Genomic DNA, 14,799 nt, shown 5'->3' on the forward strand with positions numbered 1-14,799 from the left:
AGATCTAAAAGCCCCCCTGTGTGTTTGTGGATGAATCCCATGGAAGCTCTTGAGCCTAACTAGCAACACGCGCTGACAATAACTCCTGATGTTGCACCGCGGAAAAGTCTCCTGAGCTGAACCGTGAGCCGGGCAGCAAAGTAACTGGATAATTAGCACATTCAGGATTATAATTCAACCGCTCAGATGAGACTTAAATGGCTGTGAGATCTCCTGGGTGCCATTGAGAAGCAGCCAAAAAAGGATGAAGTCTTGTTATGATGGAAGCTAGCAGATATTGTGATGTATGGGTATGCACGGTGTTTGCTCTTGTGGTGTTTGCAGGTAAGGCGTAGGTTTCAGTGGCACCAAGGTGTTTTACTGTTACTCAAAAGGGGTCAAAATGGTCGCCGGGGAATTAAAAGTGAGGAGAGGGAGTACAGCAGCACAAGATGAGGTCATGGTAGAAGGTCAGAACAGTACAGTCTCAAATGGATGTATTATACGTCATAAGGCGCTGGTACAGCTGGCAGCCCGGTGTAAACGCTCTCTCTTCTTTCTCACACTTATTGTGCTTTATCTCCTATATTTTGTAAATATAGTTAGTATATTTTTTCTATTTTACTGTACGATAGGGACACGCGCTGGAATAGTTTTTTAATTCAACTGTTTTGACTTTTTTCGGCTGGATTTGAGCGTTTTTCGTTGCGTTCGTTGTGTTGTTGTGATGTGAGCTAGCTCCGAGCGAGCCCACCAGCCCCCCCGCGCCCTCCGGCCGCGCTAAAGTACGGCGTGTCGTCGGTACACGTTTATGTACACGTTTATATGAAAGAGGAACTTCACGAACGATCGGGACACGCACTGGAATCGCTTTAAATTAACTTGTTTTGACTTTATTTGGCTGGATTGAGTGTTTTCGTCGTGTCGTGGCGATGTGTCTTGGCTCTGAGTCCCCCGGCTCCGGCACCCGCCCCCCGGCCGGCGCCGTACCGCGTTTACACAAAGGAGGAACTCATGAAACTACGGAGAACAGTCGTCTTACCCGGAGATCGCGACGTTATCCCGGCGGACATCCTAAGGAAAACGCAACGAGGCAGACGGGCTGGACGTAAACTCCGAGAGAAGAGAGGGACAAACAGGAAGTCGGTTCCCGCCGTAGTCATGGGTAACGTGAGGTCCCTTCAAAATAAAATTACGGAAATAGCGAGCCTCATGCGGTCCCAGAGGATTTATAGGGACAGCAGCGTCTTGATTTTCACAGAGACCTGGTTAACAGCAGAAATGCCAGACTCTATTGTAGGTTTGGACAATTTTCATCTGCTGCGGGCGGACAGAACGAAAGAATGCTTGAAGAAAAGAGGTGGAGGTCTGGCGGTGTATGTGAACACGAGCTGGTCCAAACCCGAACACTGCACAGTGAAGGAGCAGCTATGTAACAGGGATATTGAACTATTGGCTATTGGCATGAGGCCATATTATCTGCCCCGGGAGTTCTCACATGTGATTTTGATCGCAGTCTATGTGGCCCCGTCTAACAATGCTGAAGATGCTTGTGAAGCACTGCTCTCCTGCACTTGTAGGCTGCAAACACAGCATCCACAGGCTCTCTTCCTCATCTCTGGTGACTTTAACCACGCTTCTCCCTCTTCTGTTCTACCAACATACACCCAGTATGTTACCTGCCCCACCAGAGAGAATAGAACATTGGACTTGTTTTTGCCAACACAAAGGAGGCTTATTCTTCTTCCCCCCTCCCTCCCCTGGGCAGCTCGGACCACAACCTTGTACATCTGAGGCCTGTGTATGAACCCATCGTGCGCAGGCAGCCTGTGGTGTCCCGTGAGGTGAGGATGTGGTCTGCTGAGAGCGAGGAGGCTCTGAGGGACTGCTTCAGCACCACTGTCTGGACTGAGCTGCATCACGGACTACATCAACTTCTGTTTTGAGAACATTGTTCCCTCCCGGACGGTGCTGTGTTTTCCAAACAACAAGCCATGGATTAACCGTGAACTGAAGGCTCTGTTGAAGGAGAAGAAGAGAGCTTTCAGGTCAGGGAACAAGGAGGAGCTGAGGACTGTGCAGAAGGAGCTGAGGAGGAAGATCAGGCAGGCTGAGGCCGGCTACAAGAGGAGGATGGAGGAGCAGCTGCAGCAAAAGAACATTCAGGGACTGTGGAGAAGCCTGAAAACCATCTCGGGCTTCAAAATCCCCCCTGCCCAGACAGAGGGGGATCTACAGTGGGTGAATGATTTAAATGCTCACTTCTTGAGGTTTGATCGGTCACCCGCCCCTCCCCCTGCACAGCTGCATGCTCCCTTTTCCACAGCTGGACAATGCCCTGCATCTGTTCCTCTTCGCTTATCTGCCCCGGACCATCAGCTCCCCACTTCGCCTGGACTCACCCATCCCCCCAGCACACAGTCCCCCTGCCAACCACTGACTGTCACAGCAGCACAGGTGAGGAGTGAGCTGAAGAGGATTAAAGTGAGGAAGGCAGCAGGACCTGACAGCATCAGCCCCAGGCTCTTTAAGTCCTGCGCAGATGAACTGTGTGGAGTTATGGAGCATGTCTTCAACATGAGCCTGAAGCTGAGGGTGGTACCACAGGTCTGGAAGACCTCCTGTCTGGTACCTGTGCCTAAGACACCGTGCCCCAAAGAACTCAACAGCTTCAGGCCAGTGGCTCTCACGTCCCACCTGATGAAGACACTGGAGCGGCTAGTCCTGGACCACCTCCGCTCCACCGTGAGCTCAGCCATGGACCCGCTGCAGTTTGCATATCGGTCTGGCATCGGAGTGGAGGACGCCGTCATCTCCCTGCTGCACCGCTCTCTCTCTCACCTGGAAAAGCCTGGCAGCTCTGTGAGGATTCTGTTCTTCGATCTTTCCAGCGCCTTCAACACCATCCAGCCGCTGCTCCTGAGGGACAAGCTGGAGACGGCTGGTGTGGAGTATGACCTGGCAGAGTGGATCCTGGACTACCTCACAGACCGACCCCAGTTTGTGAGAGCCCGGAACTGTGTGTCTGACACTCGGACCTGCAGTGTGGGGGCGCCCCAGGGCACTGTCCTCGCGCCCTTTCTCTTCACCCTTTACACTGCAGACTTCAGACATGACACGGACAGCTGTGTCCTGCAGAAGTTCTCTGACGACTCTGCCATCATCGGACTCATCATGGACGACGATGACGCGGAGTACAGAGGACTGGCGCAGGACTTTGTGGACTGGTGTCAGCGGAACCACCTCCTCATCAACGCGGGGAAGACCAAGGAGATGGTGGTGGATTTCCGCAGACGCCACCCCACTGCCCCTTCACCAGTGAACATCCAGGGACGGGACATTGAGAGAGTGGACTCATACAAGTAACTGGGTGTTCATCTGAACCACAAACTGGACTGGACTCATAACACAGACGCACTGTACAGGAAGAGCCAGAGTCGGCTCTACCTCCTGAGGAGACTCAGGTCTTTTGGAGTGACAGGGCCACTCCTGAAGACCTTCTACGACTCTGTGGTGGCATCGGCCCTCCTGTATGGTGTGGCCTGCTGGAGCAGCAGCATCACAGAGAGGGAGAGGAAGAGGCTGGACAAAGTCATCAAGAAGTCCAGCTCCGTCCTGGGCTGTGCTCTGGACTCGGTGCAGGAGGTGGGGGACAGGAGGGTCCTGGCTAGATTCACATCTATGCTGGACCATGAGTGTCACCCCCTGCAGGACACTCTCTCCGCTCTGGAGAGCAGCTTCAGTGAGAGACTGATCCACCCCCGATGTGTGAAGGAAAGGTTCCGTAGGTCTTTCCTTCCTGCTGCTGTCAGACTTTATAACAAAAACTGTTAGTACTGAACACTCGCAATACTGACCTAACCTAATACTGATGTGCAATTCTGTCGTATGTGCAATTGCTGTTGGAATTCATGTGCAATTCATGTGCAATTACTGTGAAATTCATGTGCAATCTATGTGCTGTCGTGACATATATTCATGTGCAATTACTGTCGGGATCACATGAAATGGTATTTATTTATTTATTTATTTGTCTATGGGAGTTTTTATTTATTTATACGAGATCTTCTACTGAAAGTGTTTCTCAGACTTCCTATAAGTGATCTGTTCTTCTGTATCTACCTCTGTATCTACCTGCGTTGCACCAATGAAATTTCCCCATGTGGGACAATAAAGGAATATCTTATCTTATCTTATCTTATCTTACAGAGAAAATAAAGTTGTGGCAAGTGTCAAAAAGAGCTGGTCTTGAGAGTTTATTTTCAGTTACCAGTTTTTGTGTTAACAACAATAAACAATAACTGCAGGTTTATATTATCAGTGCATATTAGCTTAGCTCATCATAGCAAACAAATTCTGTATACCAAGGGCAACATTGGGTTCAAATGTTGTGGTAAACATGGCAGACACCAACACATGAGTCAGTAAAAGTATCTAATGTCAGGGTAGTTAAATCAAGACACCTTTTCAAATACTGACTGTGCATTTAGCTCATATAGCTTTTAGAGATTTTTGATACAGCATGTTGTTGCTAAAGGCTTGAGCTAAAAGGCCAAACAGAGTGGCCGGTTTGTTAGCCCAAGATGGAGTCTTTCTGCACAGACTGGAAGTTGGCTCAGAGAGTAGACTTTTTCTTTAGTAAAAAACCTTATCATACTGTCTCTGAAATTACCCCCAGGATATCACAACTTCCTGAACACTTTTGTGTACTTGAGTGTGTGGGATGACCACAACACCGCTGGAGTCCTGGAGACTTTAAGAACTATTGGTATAGACTAAAACTTTTGACTGTATTTTGTTTGCTTTGGGCATAACGTAAAATCAATTTAACGGTTCTTCCAAAAGTTGTTGTTGTCTGGGGGCAAGAATTATTAATCCTTGCTCATGACTATATATATATATATATATATATATATATATATATATTTAAATGCACTTCACTTATTGTATTCTTTTTAGCAAGTAGATACAAGTAAAAGACAGAAATGCATAGATATGATCCATACAGAATGATCTTCAACGGAAAGGAAAAGCAATACAGTACATGCAACAACAAAGACTGTGTGCATTATTATGAAGGTAAGATAATCCTTTATTGTCCCACATGGGGAAATTTCATTGTTGCAACACAGGGACAGAGGTAGATACAGAAGAAAAGAACAGATCACTTATAGGAAGTTTGAAAAACACTCTCAGTAGAAGATCTCTTATAAAAATCTCAGGATGTCCGCCGGGATAACGTGACAATCTCCGGGTAAGACGACGGTTCTCCGCAGTTTCATGAGTTCCTCCTTTGTGTAAACGCGGTACGCGCCGGCGGGGGGGCTCGGAGTGCCCTGGCTCCGAGGTAACGTAGCACCTGAAGGTGCTACATTAGTCTGAATTAGTTATTCATTTATTTGGCAGAGAGGGACTTGCATTAGAATGACAATCAGTTGGTCTGTCTTTATTCTGTACATGTAACAGGCTTGTAAGTGACACTGTTCTTTATTAGCTCTTAATTACCAGTTGTGTATTCAGTGTGAAAGCCTTGTGATATGAGCGGGTGTAGAACAGACCCGCGGCAAAGAGCTTGTTTACCTCCTCAGAGTTGGACTTGGCCTTCTCTGACCTCCTGTCTGCTGTGAACAGTCTGAGAGTAGCTCCTGGTCATGGAGGCGTATGCATTCAAACAGTGTGAAGGGCAGTGCAGCCCTACGCCTCGCTGAAGATACGGCCCAAAGCTAAGGTCAAGCCAGGCTGACATCCTGTGAGTGGGGCCCAGGACTCGCCATGTGGGCGTGGCCGTTGAGATTAGGGGATCATCAGCTATGATACGGTACTCTTGTTTACTATGTGAATCAATTTGTCTGCTGTGTAGCCAGACAGCGTATATCAATACACAGTCTGGCAAAAGAAAGTCACCACAGAAAAAAGGGGCACATGTTTCGTAGGACCACCTTTAGCTTTGATTACAGCACACATTTGCTGTGGCATGGTTTCAATAAGCTTCTGCACTTTTAAAATATTTATTTACATCCAGTGTGTCATTATTTCTCACACAGATCTTGTGTTGATGATGAGAGAGTGACCACTGCACAAAGCCTGCTCCAGCCCTCAACGCTCTCACTGGGGTTCAGATCTGTAGTATATTAGTTTCTGCTTCTCCTTAGATGTTTTCTCTGCTCGATGCCAATGATTTGACTCTTCTCAAACATACTGACATCTTTTCCATGACCACAGGATTTGTCTTTCCACATGGTTGTTTCAGAAATGAGAAGCCACTCACTGCATCAGTTGAGTTTAAATACCGTGTTGCAGCTGAAAGATCATCACCTGCAGCAGTTATCCAGTAGGAGGAGTAGTGTATATATGTATGTATTTTTTCCCATAGGCTTGAGTTGACAGGACTGTATTTGGGTGAAAGGATGTTAAGGGCAGGGCAATTCAGAAAATGTTCTGAGCCAAGAATCTCACAACGCTGGCTCAGAACCTGGCATATTTCATTTTATTTATTTATTCAAAAACACAATATACAGTATCATAGTCCATGCACCAGATTCTAGCTTTGGAAGCTCAGTTCCATCTGCCACCAGGCAGGATTTTGTAACAAAATACCCACTTTTCTGACGAAACCTAGAAGAATAACATATTTAATTGATTTTCTTGAGGCTTTGTGTCTGTTGTAGCTGGTATAGGTATATGTTTCTGATTTTTTTGTTTTAAACTAAATGTTGATAAGAAATGACAAGCTAACACAGATCAAAACAAAGTTGATGTAAACCAGCAGTTTCCAACCTTTTTCTCCCAGTGCATATTCATTATTTTTTTCTCCCAATCCATATTCTACCTGTCCTTCACCTGAAAAGCTACTGTCATAAGGACAAATATTAGGATTTTCATCTCATAAACTATTTTATAGAAGCCATTAACATGTCATCCCTTCAGTAAGGTTCACACCATCGACCTCTTCTCTAAGAACCCCCAGGGACCCCTCCAGGTTGGGAATGACGTATGTAAACTAATGATAATGTCAAAAGTTAGCTCAATAGCAGGTTATTAAACTAATTAGTCACAATGTATCCTTTTCAATGAATTATATCAAATTCCTGACCAAAATACTAGTGCGAAAACTGCACAGTAACTGACAAATGAGAGCTGAGTTATGAATCTACTCAAATGCATGCGCCGTTTGTGATTAATTATTTAAAAGCTGTTAATACCCATGCATTTATAAGGCGTATTAAAGCTCTCTTGTCTGCTGTGTCTGTGTGGGCTCTCACACTGTCCGACCGCGCACGCAAACCCAATCAGTTAGCTGCTAATACATTACATAATTCACAAAGCTAAGTATTATCAAGGAAAATAAAATGAAGATGGTACCTGATAAGACCGGAAGCATTATCCAATCATTTATAGTAATGCCTCCCTGAAAGACCATTTAATCAGTGTTATTGGTTTGAAATGGCAAAGGAGATTCGCCGCAGCGTCTAACTCGGCCTTGTTAAATTGCATCATGAAAAATGTACACGAACGGCGCAGTCACGTAAAACAAGGCGTGATTTTGATGTGCCATGGCTTCGTCTGAGCATTACTGTCATAGACTTGTCGCTTGAAATACTGTGGGAGAAATCACACAGTGTCACTTTGCATTTAGAGTGACCACAGAGAGCTGCTGCAAATGAAAGAGGCTTTGTCGTGTCGGGATTGTTACAGAGAAATTAAAGTCTTATTCCTTCCTGAGGCAACCTTTTGTTATTCGCTCTTATGTAAAACAGACTTGAAAGCTGGTTCACATAACTTCACAGGACTCACACTGTTGAAAAAGATGCTTTGGAAACAATAGTTTACTTGATTTGACTTGACATTAACACCAGCCACATATATACAGGACTGTACACAAAATATATTTTAAAAACAACAATAAAATGTTGAATCCCTCTCATAAAATGAATGAATAAATAACACAGCTATATTGCTTATTGATTTATACATTTTAGTTTTAACAGGTTCAATCTAACATTCAATTCAATTGAATAGCTGCCAACTGTCCTGTGAGAAAGTTTAATTTCATTCTGCTCAAATGAGAACGGTTACATACAATGAAATCCTGTACATGAAAACGGTACAGAGATATTGCTTCTGAACTGAGATTAGGGTTGTTTGCAGCAGGCTCTTGTTGTTTTCTCATGACCTTAGTTCACATGAAACCTTTCTATGGAAAATGTTTGCAATGGCAGTGTCTGCGTCATACAATCACTACTAAGGTTACTAACTAGGGCCCTTTCAGTTTCCATTGTTACAAAAACAGGAACAATATATGTAATGTCATTTTTGTTGATCACATAGCCTAAATTATGTTGTAATACGCATACACTTAATTTAGGTAGACAGAAAGCCCACATAACCATGACAAAGCGTACAGTTTGTAGAAAAACACATCTGGCACTCACTTTGTTTGGAAAATATGTAAAATATTTATAGCGATAACTTTTTTCCAGAAAGGTGCCTAATGGAAAAAGCTTTTTACATATTTTTCCAACCAATTGAGCCCCTGATATCTGTGTTTTTAACTTAATTTTAGATGATATATTCAGTGAAGTTAAGCTCGGCATATACTGTGTGGAGTATATCACGGCTTGCTCCAGTCTGTCAGCATCAGCCAGCAAAATTTTGTTTTCTATTGTTGTTACAGGGAACTCTTAATTTGATGACCGAAGGCTGTGTGTCCTGGCCCTTTGTGTAGTCTCTGGTTTTGTGGTGTCATTAAGTTGAGCGATCTCTTAACAGCAGAAAAAAACTGTTTAGCATGCTTCGCAGCTTAGAGGCTATTAACGCTAATGTCACAGACTGCTCTTCAAGCCTGGATGCTGATCAAGACTATAATTGCTCCACAATTACTAAAAGAAAAGCATGCACATTCAGGCAGCTCTTTGTTGTTAGAGAAGGGAATACAGACTGCTCCATTTTTAGCCGGGGCAGTACGTGTAGAGGAGCATGTTGAGCTGGTGCGGCCCGCTCCAGCAGCAGATATAATTGGTCCCTTTCATGATGCATCCATGTTAATTAGCGGTATAAGTGTGAAGCTGCACCTCTGATTGGAGAGGTAGTCATCTGCTTAATTTTTAGCCTTGGCTCATCAACTTACTTTCTTCTGTCACATTGCTCTAATTTGGCTTGGAGAAGTGTGCGCCGGCTCAAACCTGGAGTACACCGTGCCCAGACTTTTTCCCAGTGACAATGATGCCTCTTTATTAGCACTAAATCATTACATTAGCGTCATCGTCGGACACGGCACTGGCCAGCACTCTACTCGGCTCTTTGGCACAACGCAGCATGTGGGCTATGCCAAGGTAGAGTTGGGCCTGGTCCGGCAGGGGAAGTGTGCCATGCTCGGCGAGGCCTCAGAGACAGAGGAACCATCATCAGATACACTCAGGAATACAGCAGAGCGCAGCTGAGGCAGAACACCTACAAGCTACAACAGCACTTACAAACTCAGTCATTACACTCACTAATTAATGTTTCCTTCTGCTCGATTCTCCCTCAGAGCTCCTCAATAATCATAATGTTGCCTCATGGCAATATCAGCCTTTTTATTACACCTCTCATTATTTAAACAATGTGATGCAACCATTTGTGCGTACAGTGTAATAAAGACTACTTCTATTTTATAAAATGTGCTGTCGAACTACGGCAGGCACAGGCTGAATCAAACCTCTTCCATTCAAGTTGTCAAAATTGTAAAGTATATTATTGTAATTCATGCATTTAGATGAGGAAGTTGTGGGTGATGGGCCTCTTAGTGATATAAGAAACACTCGTTCTTCAAGGAGCATGACTCAACAAATACTACAGTATATTCTGTTGAACTTATGTGGGTCTGAAACTTTTCCCATTCCTATTTAGAAATTACGCTTGCTTTTAATGGTAGACTACTTAATGTATTGATTGCTTTTCCAATATTTAAGATGCAATTGATCAGAAACAGCTCTTGCTTCACTCTAAACCTTATCAATTGGAGTAGAATTGTTCAGAGCATCACAAATGCACAAACACGAGCAGGAGTAATGTTCTGTTGGAGAGAGCGGAAATAGCAGTTTGTGCTTTTTCTCTGGCAGCTTTTTGTAGTGGACTAACACGTGGTTTACTCGGGCAGGTTCGTGCCCGTATTGCTCCCTGGCAGTAGTTACAGGAACACTTGTGGACTGGGTGAACAGGTAGGGGATCAGGCCAATACCGTTACAGGAACAGACAAAAGCTGACGCAAACGTATGTAACGTAACATAAATGTATTATTGCTGGGCTTCAGATGACATCACAACATCCCATAGGCCATTCATATTTCATACAGGTGGGGAACAGCTACAATAATGTAGTTTATTTGTAGAATTTAGTTTTAATTTATTGAGAACTGAAGTCTAGTTCCTAATCAAAATGATCAGGTTTAACATTTGTGAATTTACCTTTTGTATATTTCATGGCAAAGTTCAATGTAATCAACAGAGAAATCTGTCTCTTGGCCCCAGTAGAATGACATCATCACATTCTAGAATCTGATCTGAAAACCACCAATGGGCTATTATATAATATCATACTATTTTATAGATACATTCTCTTAACAACCACACATTTATATAAAGCATTGATTATCAATGGTAAGATGTTAGAAAACTTTCTCAGCTTCAGGTTGCATGATGTGAATCCAATGAAAGAAAATACGCTCAACACGCCTTTCTTCAGTGTGGACATCTCATTATCTGGTATTCCATTATCTATTTGAGCAACATGTCAATAGAAAAAATGAAAGTGAAAAGCTTGGGGTAAAGTTGGTGTTGAGTATTGATTGTTGTTATCTGTTATTCAGATTTATTTAGAAAGATACACATATGAAAATAAATGATACCTTTGAACAAATCCCAGTGCCTCCCTATCTTTATACATTTCTACGCGTGGAGCTATTTGCCCTCTCTGGCACCCAATTACAGTTTTCTTATCATCCGCATTTGAGATAGCAATTTCCTTCTCAATGGGTCCCTAAGTCAATGAGAGCTAACATGCGGCAACCTTCAGCTAGCACAAGAGGCTATAATTATGGTGACATATTGAGACACATGCGGCGCTAACTCTTATGCTATTTTCAAATGTAAAAAAGAAATCAACTCAATCATTTTATGTGGGCAAACAGCCAACAAAGTAGATTTATGAGATTCTGATCCCAAGCAAAAAGCCTCAAATGTTGAACACACTGAAGATGACATTTTAACACGGTTTGCTGAAGGGTTGGATGGTTTCAGTTGAAGCCTGCAGTAAACTTTACTTTCCATTAATCAATAATACTGGAAGTCTTTCGGCTAACGATAACGATTACTCCATGTACCGTACTTTACGGGCTATACAGCTCTCCTGAATAAAAGCCGCTCAAATTAAATTTATACAGAAACAAAAAATTATACATAGACAGGCCGCACCTGTCAATAAGCCGCAGGTGCCCACAGGTGGGAGAACTACTCGGCTGTCCACGCCACGAGGAAATGAGACTCAGATTGTGCGCCAAAAATCCTCTATTATTCCTTTAACAAACATGACTCTGTGTGAGCTGATTTACCTGTGTCTGTGTCTTCACATCTGGTTCATCTGCTCCTGAACTTCTGCTTAGCGAGTGTTACGTTGTAACATGAGATATTTACACAAAATGATAGTCCTTGGTAGTGATGCAGGGGTCAGGTCTGGACAAGAAAGTTCAATTTCAATGTGGCAGTTTCTAAACTGCAGACCCCCGGATATCGCATGTCCGCGCTCCACGTGTCTTTGCCTCCAGCCGTGTCTAGATTCACTACCTAATTAGACTCATTTCTCTGTGAATATGAGTCTAATTGTAATAAAACAAGCTTAAAATACTGTGACCACTGTCCACTGACGTGTCTTCTTCTACAGTGTGTCAAATGCTTGCGCTTCCTGCTGGAGTACCCCCCAATGGTCGTTAGCCAGTAAAAATCTATAGATTAACCGCACTCCGCCGCAGGTTTAAAATGAGGGAAAAAAGTAGCGCCTTAAAGTCCGAAAAGTACCGTAAGTCCTTTTTCAAGATCAGAGTTATACTTGATTTATCTCAGAGCTTCTACTCCACCAAAAAGAAACGTCACAACGCAGTCAAGAGGCAAACAGAGGAAAACTTTCACTAACAGAGCTTAAAATGTTGATTTTGTTATTTTTATTTTAGCATGCAGGTTGGAATAGGTGAAGAATGGGTGGTGTCTGAATGAATGACTAGTTTACAAGAGGGAAGTTCAATTCAATCTGCTTTTGTAGAGCCCAAAATCGTAACAGTAGTTGCCTTGCAGGGCTTCTCAAAATTGTTTAATTCACCAACAGAACGACAGACAATCAAACAATGAAACAGTCATTGGTCAATAATAGAAGCAGATTAACAGACTGTCACAGAAATTAAATGGATTACTTTAGTGAGCAAGAGTAGTGAGACCAGTTATGTTATTACTTTTTATATAAAGTAATAACATACACACAATGCATAATAGCGGGGGTCATGACCTGAGACCAAAGAAAAATAATAATAATACAAAATATAGCCGCAAGCGGCAATGATCGGCCCTCGCCACGCCGCCGCCACACCGCCGCCACGCCGCAAGAGGAGGGGGCGCTAAGGCGCCCCAATTGTCCTTTTATTACGCCTACTGCTGAATCTGTGACGCTGTCACATCTTCTCCCCTTTGTTTTACCATCAAAAAGCTATTTTATTTTGAATTCTTGGCAAAATGTGCGGCTTTGCCGCACAGACACCGTGACTCTTTGAATAAAAATGTGAATAACTTTTGACGGGTCTCATTGACTTTTTTGATGGGGATGCCAAAATTGAGTTGTGTGTCAAATTTCATAAAATTTCACAAAACTAAACATTTAACCTCCATATAAAATCTGTAGGGGGCGCTGTGGCGCCAAATTAATTTATTTCACTTCAAGTACGTTTAGCGCAAAGAGTTTAACAACTGATTCTAATTTGACGCAATTCGGACTTTATCTGCGCAAACGGCAGAAATGTTAAATTTGGGAGATTTCTGAAATTCTAGCTAAAGTTTGCGGCTTCGCCGCACAGAGACCGTGAGAGGTATCAATGTAATTTGAATAACTTTTGATGTCCCACTCCTCAGTAGCATTTTCACCAAATTTCAGCTTTTTAGAGCCAACGCCCTGGGAGGAGTTCGTAAAAGTATGACGTTTGGAAAAACTCCCAAGTCATGCTTAGCCATTTTTGAACCAATATGGCCGACATTTGGTTGGGTGGACGGCGTTGCCGTAATAATATTTTTTACTTCTCTTGTCACCATCTACCTCTGCGCCAAATTTCATGATTCTACGATCAGATTTTTTTTGGGTCATTTCCTATCTCTCAATGCATTTTTGGTACTTTTATGGGCGCTGACGCGCCAATTTTTTTTATTTTAGAAAAGGGAAATAGCCAGAATGTAGAGAGGCACGATTTTTAGAGGTGTGCAAATTTTTGTGACTTTTCGTCAATGTTCACTGGGTGAAAAATAGGGGGGTTGGTCCCGAGAAGAAAGAAAGAAAGAAGAAGAAAGAATAATATTCCGATGCGAAAACAATGTTTCCCATTTTTCAAGTATCATAAACTATACATTTTCGGAAAGCGCTTGCGCTTTCCTACCTCATGGTGTGGGTCCCTGGTCACTGACGGGTACTTTCGTTAATTTTGAGTGGGCTCCGCCCACTTTGTGTTTTTGGCCCTCTATACAGTAATAATGTTCAATTTTTGCATTACATGCTTATATGCACGTAACATGCAAGATATGGGGAACGTATTCGTGAGCTACTTAGGGCAAATGAGTGCTTTAGTGCGAACTTTTGCTTCGCCCGTTTACAACGGTAATGTTCCATTTTCCTACTACTAATTAGTATGCACGGGGCGTGCGTGAGTGAAGGAGTGCGTTAGTGAGTGTTTGGAAGTGGGCGAGCGCTTCGCGCTCGATTTCGTGCGCACTTTCGCAGCCGTGCTTCGCACGGCCTTACGAGATTAATAGGCCTCTCGCCAGCTTGTGGCGCTCGGGCCTAATAATGTAAATTTGTCCATTTTCAAGTCAAGTCTGAAAGTCATTTTTTCTATATTTAATATCTGTTATAATGTAATGTGTACTGTATGCCATACTAATATGCCACGGCGCTGACACGTCAAGTCCTGGATTTAATCCTAGTTGAGTTCTGCGTCTCATATTAGTCCTGGATTTGATGTGGTGTTTCAGAAAGCGTGAAAGCTACTTGCCTGCAATGCCAAAAGTGAACATCTTTAGTGAGTAGTCTGGATTCTTTTCCTAAATTCCCCTGTTCCGGTGGTGTGACTGACAGACGGAGTAACCACATGAAAATGGAAGCCTATGTGCGTATGGAGTCATTTTAGAAACTGGATAAACAGAAGAAACCGAAGCCAAAATGTGTCTGAAAAGAAACTAGGATCTCTTCTTGATTTGAGCATTTTCAAACTGTTATGCTTTGTTAGCAGGCCATGTAAAGTTTATTATTCAGACTGTGATAGTATATACTGGTCTTTTAATGTGTTGTGTTTTATAGCTTGTTCCCATCAATGTGCTACCCTGTCTTAACGAGTGATAGTGAGGTTTATTAATCAGTCTGTCAATGTAGTTTTTATACATTACATTTTCCGCATATCTCTTAGCAACTGAGGTTGCTGTTGCCATGGGAATATAGAGAAATATGCCCTTTCTCTAAATGATTGCGACGCAGATATGAGCTCAAACATGCAGTAGTCATTTGTGTTTTGTTAAATACTGTGTGGCATGAAGTATATGA

The 14,799-nt window shown here is 43.1% G+C and overlaps 2 protein-coding genes across 3 annotated transcripts in view; one reads left to right on the top strand and one right to left on the bottom strand.

Annotated features, from left to right (window-relative positions):
- The window catches only part of ago3a (argonaute RISC catalytic component 3a), a 479,754-nt gene that overhangs the window by 351,867 nt on the left and 113,088 nt on the right, over window positions 1-14,799 (bottom strand). The gene's annotated exons all lie outside the window — the stretch shown is intronic.
- The window catches only part of LOC140374521 (mannosyl-oligosaccharide 1,2-alpha-mannosidase IA), a 212,864-nt gene that overhangs the window by 113,420 nt on the left and 84,645 nt on the right, over window positions 1-14,799 (top strand). The gene's annotated exons all lie outside the window — the stretch shown is intronic.

Source organism: Eucyclogobius newberryi, unplaced genomic scaffold, assembly GCF_026437365.1.
Source record: "Eucyclogobius newberryi isolate DKJ021-1_F unplaced genomic scaffold, fEucNew1.0.hap1 SCAF_3, whole genome shotgun sequence".
In the NCBI taxonomy this organism is placed as follows: domain Eukaryota; kingdom Metazoa; phylum Chordata; class Actinopteri; order Gobiiformes; family Gobiidae; genus Eucyclogobius; species Eucyclogobius newberryi.